At 39.4% G+C, this 6,245-nt stretch overlaps 1 long non-coding RNA gene across 1 annotated transcript; it reads left to right on the top strand.

Annotated features, from left to right (window-relative positions):
- Positions 1-62: 62 nt before the first annotated feature.
- Positions 63-6,042, top strand: LOC138413463 (uncharacterized). The gene is made up of 2 exons (XR_011245804.1): positions 63-193; positions 5,863-6,042. It is a non-coding gene; the product is annotated as an uncharacterized lncRNA (long non-coding RNA).
- Positions 6,043-6,245: the final 203 nt, after the last annotated feature.

Genomic DNA, 6,245 nt, shown 5'->3' on the forward strand with positions numbered 1-6,245 from the left:
GCGTTTCTTACTCACCCCCCCCCCCCCCCCCCCCCCCAAACCCCTCCCTCCCTCGGTCACCCCGCCCACCCTGTCCCTGTCTCCCCCGCGTGTGCACGAGAGGTGTGGAGCTGCTGCAGTGCTGTCTCAAGTGGAAGCAGGTGTATCCTCCAACCGTGCACACAGCCTGCAGACACATCTGGATCCACCAGAGGTGAGCCTGAGGTCAGCTGATCCTCTCACAGTTGACAGTTCTGAGAGAGACTGGCCTGACATGACACACACACACACACACACACACACACACACACACACACACACACACACACACACACACACACACACACACACACACACACACACAGAGCTCCCTCCTGCGCTCTCACACATACACACACAACAGTGACCTCCACTGGATCCGCACCAGAACTGATTCTGACCTTGGGCCCATGCGAGTTGTCACACCAGGCATGTAAGGACACGTTGAACATGTGCACTGCAGCACCAACAGAACAATGAAGAGGAAATGTTCCATCACCACCAGATAAAACTGAAAAATGGTTTCTCCTGCTCAGAGGACAGCACAGCAGATCAGAGTGATGGAAACCAAATGTTTTGCTGCCATGTGGCCTGAGCTTTAAGCGTCAGTCTCGGGTTGACACTGAGGTTCTCGTGGTTAGGGAGTAACACTATGTATTAGTGTTGCTTTGCAAATATTATGGCCAGTCAGTTTAAACAAAATCCATGGTCAGATCCTCAGGCATTTAAAAAATGTCTTGATTCCCTCAAGACATTATAGACACTGGTTAGACCAGAGAGAATAACATCAAGTAACGCAGATTAAATTATTATACATCTGTATTGCATAGGATAATGTGGTGTTTATTTAAAACTAGTATTTCACAGTTTACTGTCTTCAGCTCTGCAACAGCATAATTGGCTGCTCAGAGGTCTGAGCTCATGTGTGGGATCAGCTGTTTTGGGCCATGCAGCCAAATGAAACCACAAATTATTTTGAATTTTAAATATGGTCACAAGGTCATTAATTTGAATTTTTCAACTGATGGGCCCTATCAAACAGCTGAAAGTGAAGTTACATAACCCAACCATCAATTTTCTTCTGACTTAAATGTCCAGTGTGTAAGATTTAGGTGAAAGGGAAGTATTGGCAGAAATTTAGTGTAGAATAATTCTCATGATGTTTTCGCTAGTTCCTTTTATATAAATTGTATAAATTGTAGTTTTCTTTACCCCAGAAAAGGCCCTTTATATTCAAATACTTTATATTTACATCGAGGGGACCCTCTATACAGAGGCTGCCATGTTTCTTAGTCCAGACTGGACAAACTAAACACCTTTTGAGTTTTTATGACAACTGAAGCTACCACAGGTTCTTTTTCATGTTTGGAAGGAGAGGGTGAGGTGAGGGGTGTTCAGCTGCAACATGCAACACTATTTCAACACTAGATATCACACAATTCTACACACTGTACCTTGAAATCATGACTTATTATTATTATCATTATTATTATTGTGTGCACAGTGTATATTGCTCTTTCAGCCACAGTCCAGGGAGGTTTATCACTTATCAAACAATTCAAATGAAAATCTGAGAGAAGGTATTTCATGTGTCCAGTTTTAGGAAACTGACTGTTGAATAGAAGAGAACCTGATTAAATCAACCATCAGAGTAATAATTACAAAACACACCTATTTGTAAATAAAATTGTAGGTGAGAAGATAGTGCTGGTACAAAACGTCCAATCACCGAGCTAAAATCATGTTGCTTTTACTTATAAGGATGAATAAATTATAAATAAAATGCCAAAGTTCATATTTTATAGTGACCTAAATCAGCATTTTAAATTAGTTTAGTTTCAAATTTGTATTATTATAAAACATTGGCTTCTGTGTTTAGCTTCAATTGCAAAAGAGAAAAACATTATTAGTCTGTTTATCATCTGTTTATATCATTGTCCCGGACGCCAATGTTTCTATCTTGAGGAATGTTTTTAGCCGTGTCAGGTGTAAATCAGGAATCATAGAAATAAAACAGTAAGTAAAAATATAGCTGAGTGATAAATGTAACAAGGGTAGAATTTCATAAATACTGCTGATATATCTAATAACTGATTTGAAAGGTAAAGGTTGTAAAGCATGATTAAGATTTACATTCATACAAATACATTGCATTCTACATTTCCTTAATAAAATTCAAATGCAGTTTATTCCATGTAAAACTAACTGAATATATTGTAACAAGACTGTAATCTGTTAATTGTATTTTTTTATTTGACCCTTCGGTAAAAAGGGGTGACGGTCACTCTGCTACCAGTTTTTAGCTGCTCCAACATCATTTCTCACTGCACCTTTACATCTCCTGCACTAGAGCAGAGGTACTGATCTTTTAAAAGCATATTGTTCTTTCAACTGATCACATCCAACCTGCCAGTTGATTATTTGAAAACACTGATGAAGGAAGAGTGAACTTGTTTAGGATGAGATGATCATGGTCTGAATTTAAGTTGCTGTGTCAACTTATGGTTTTGATCGTGTGTTTTTCCCTGAGAAATTTGAAAATATATATTTTTACACTTTGTGATTGAAATAAAAGGTCACTAGATGGTGCCAGATGGCTGTTCCATCTCTTGTGTAGAATTTCTAAACCTCCTAGTGGGACTGAATTGAATTGGTTGTACTGAGTGTTAAATGTGCATGGAGGACACTATAGTATAGCTATTAATTCATATGCTTATGTTATTTTGGGGCTATAGATTCAGACCATAAACTACTAATTGCAGTAAATGAAATCACTTATCAATTATATCTTTACAGCTAAGAAAAATGTAGTCCCTACTCTTAATTTCAACCACTCTCACATTCCTGAAAACATAAGACTTTTATATATTTTATTTTAGTACTTTAGTAACATGGCAGATTGTGACCAGATTAAATCACTGGAGTGAACATTGAGTGAACAACAGGATGATCCATAGACTGTATGTAAAAATGAACATGACAGCTCACCAAAAGTAAAGCCAAAGCATCTTGATTGCCCTCTGGTGGCTGGCTGCAGTATAGGTCCTAAACCCTGCCTCCTCTCTCTTGTTCTTTTTAGATACTGCAGGTTCACATGTGTGTAGCTCACAAATAATACTTTACCCACCTTTTTAAGAGTTCTCATTTTCAAGTGAGTCATGTTGACACACTAAAATCAAAGACCCACTATGCAATTCAAGTGATAAATCTGAGACAAATGGTTTAGCCGTATATTTGTCGGGCTAGCTAAGTGTAGCAATAAGGGTGATGGAGCTTAACGACAGCTCTCAGTTACAGCTAGCCCATTGTAGTGTTTCACTACTATCTTGAGATTATAGTCTACTATGTAATGGGAGTTTTGTAGTTCCATGACTTTTGCCAAGTTACTCACTTGCAGTGAATCCAGTGGGTGATCCTCTTCTGCCTTTTCCTGAATTTCTACAGACTTTCTAAGAGGTCAGGCAGATAAAGTCTGTACAAACTATCTGCAGAGTTCAGTGCATGTATGAAATCAGCTTTGGTGCGTAATTGTGAATAGGCTTGTACTGACTTGTTTGTATGTGTGTGTCTGCAGATTTTGCATGATCATGCCAGAGAGCACTTGTCCTTCCTCAGACAGCAAAGAGCTGGAATGTAATCAAGAAGCCGCTCTGTAACGATGCATTCACAGACAGCTCATCCTGTGGGGTTTTATAAATCCTGTTATCTCCCACTACAACCTCAAACCGAACTTCCCTTCCCACGCTTAGGTTCAGCCATGACACAGCTGTTCATACAACCATGATGGCGCAAATGCAGAGGAGGAGAAAAGATTAGTAAGCTGAAAAGAAATGATGAGTGTAAAGAGGATTAGCAACAAGAAAAGTATGGTTGTGACTTTTCCTTAGGTGACACAAGAGACCTGGCTGGAGTGATCATCCTGCCACAGCTGTGGTCCACAGTCCTCTGGCAGACTCCTCTGCTTAAAGACCTAGAAACCAAACAGGAGAAGGAGTTGAGTAGAAAACTATAGTACAACAGAATACATTTAGGAAATGTCTGCTACTCAAACCCTCTCTCGGTCACAGAGAGAGTTTAATTAAGTCCAGAGGTTCTGGAGGTCATTTAAGTTCACTGTGATGGTAGATTTAGTAAATATGTAGAATCACATAAGGCTGGTCTCACAGAGGAGGGCCAAGCCATATGTTGGATTAAACTGTTTTACGGCATAGTTCTGCTTTTCAAACAATACTTAAAATTGTCCTGTTGGCTCAGCTGGAGCCAAAATCCAACATTAAACTCTTGGCTCATCACTCTACTGTACACTGTTCACATGAACCTTGGATTGCAGAACAATAGTCATATAATCAGAGAAAATACAGAATTGAAAGTGTGTTTTTAAAGAATCCCAACTCTTGATATTAAACTGATAAAGGAAAATCTAAATTTGAAAAGAAATTACACAGAAGAAACCAGATCACTGCTCCTCCTCTCCATCCCATTCTCTCCACTCCTTCTTCTCTTCCCTCTTATCCTCAGCTTTCTTTGATTTCAAATCTGCGTAAGTCTTTTGTTTGCGAGACAAAAACAGCATTCTTTCTAATTGAGCAAGGCAGCAGCACAATGCACAAAGCCTGGCATGATTTTCCCATGGCACACGAAAAGAGGAAGACGGCCATTTACCCAGCGATTCATCACCCCATTTCCATTTCTTTGAAATGCTTATCCTTGTGGTTTAGGGTATTGTCACTTCACAAAACCATGATATGAAAATATTCACCACAATGACACGAAGGAGAAATTTTGAAATTGCTTCCTCTCTATATTTTGTATTTGAAAAGTAAAGTGTTTCTTTTGTTGGAGTCTTCACTAGCACATTGCAAGTGATTGCACAGAGGTGCCTTCCAATATAAAATACCAGCCGGCAATCTATATATATCTATATCTATATCTATACACACCATTCAGCTAAAACAAAACATTAAAACTGGTAACTGGTTTTAATGTTGTGGCTGAATTGTGTTGGGAAGTTTCTCAGAGTCTGACAGAGCGACCACTGTAATCATCAAACACACACATGGTTACAATCAGTCCATATGGCTTTAAGTAGCAGAGGGAGGGAGAGAGAGAGAGAGAGAGAAAAAGGAAAGCAGAGACAGTGAAGGCAAAACGAATAGGAGAAGTTGATCAAATTAAGCAGGCACCAAAGGATGAGCAGCGAACCAAGTGAAGAAGAGGGATAAGGGGCGTGGCACTTGCCTGTATTTCTGCATATAGCTGCAGTTGCATCATTAAGAACAAAAGTGGTCCATTTTTGAATTCTATAAAGATATAATATATTCATGTAATATTCATAATAATTATTAACCTTTTTGGTCACTTTTTGGTTAATGATTGCCTTTTGCTGTGTAATGTCAATAAAACATTGATTTATTACCAAATCTGCAAATCCAAGTGTTTAAAAACAGGTCAACTGGACTTGGTTGAGTTTCTTGATGTTTCACCTCTCATCCAAGAGGCTTCTTCAGTTTTGATTGACTCGCTTGGATATACCATGACATGGATGACTGAGAATCTCCACAGACCTAATCCGCAAACACGAATTATGTCTGATTCACATCAGATAGATTTTTCTCGAAGACAATATTTCCCACGATCCTATGTTGCTTCACAACATCATTGAAGTTCTATTGTTATGTTGATTGAGAGAACGCTAGTGGCCAGAGTCACATATCGTACGTTTACAGTCAGAGTCTTTCTGCTCATGAAAGATTGAGAGTATGATGTTCTCACAACTGTCTGTGCTTTTTGTGGATGATGACTGAAAATATGTTGTTATTACAAAGTGCTCTCTCCTATCTCCAGAGAGCAAAAACCTTTATTCCAAAGGTTCCACTCCGCCCTCCTGTTATGACGTCTGAAAGGTGTTGGTGCAGGGCCATGGTTGGTGCTGTGAAGACTGCACCCTTTTGTTGTGGTGAGGAGGGAGCTGAGGTTGCCACAGTAAAGAAGGGTGGGAGAGAAGATGACAAACAACAAAAGCGGTAATATTCTCAACCTTTATTCACGCTTGAGAACAGAATAAATTCAAAAAAGCTTTACAACCTAAGTTTACCTCAGCATGGGTCCAAGTGCAGGATGAGAACAACCTGCACACAGCAACAATGCTCCCTTTGTGGTTGTGTCTATGCAGCAAAAAAACCTCATCGGTAAAGTCAGTCCAGACATTTGCACGTGCATGTATCCCA

Source organism: Paralichthys olivaceus, chromosome 13, assembly GCF_024713975.1.
Source record: "Paralichthys olivaceus isolate ysfri-2021 chromosome 13, ASM2471397v2, whole genome shotgun sequence".
NCBI lineage: Eukaryota > Metazoa > Chordata > Actinopteri > Pleuronectiformes > Paralichthyidae > Paralichthys > Paralichthys olivaceus.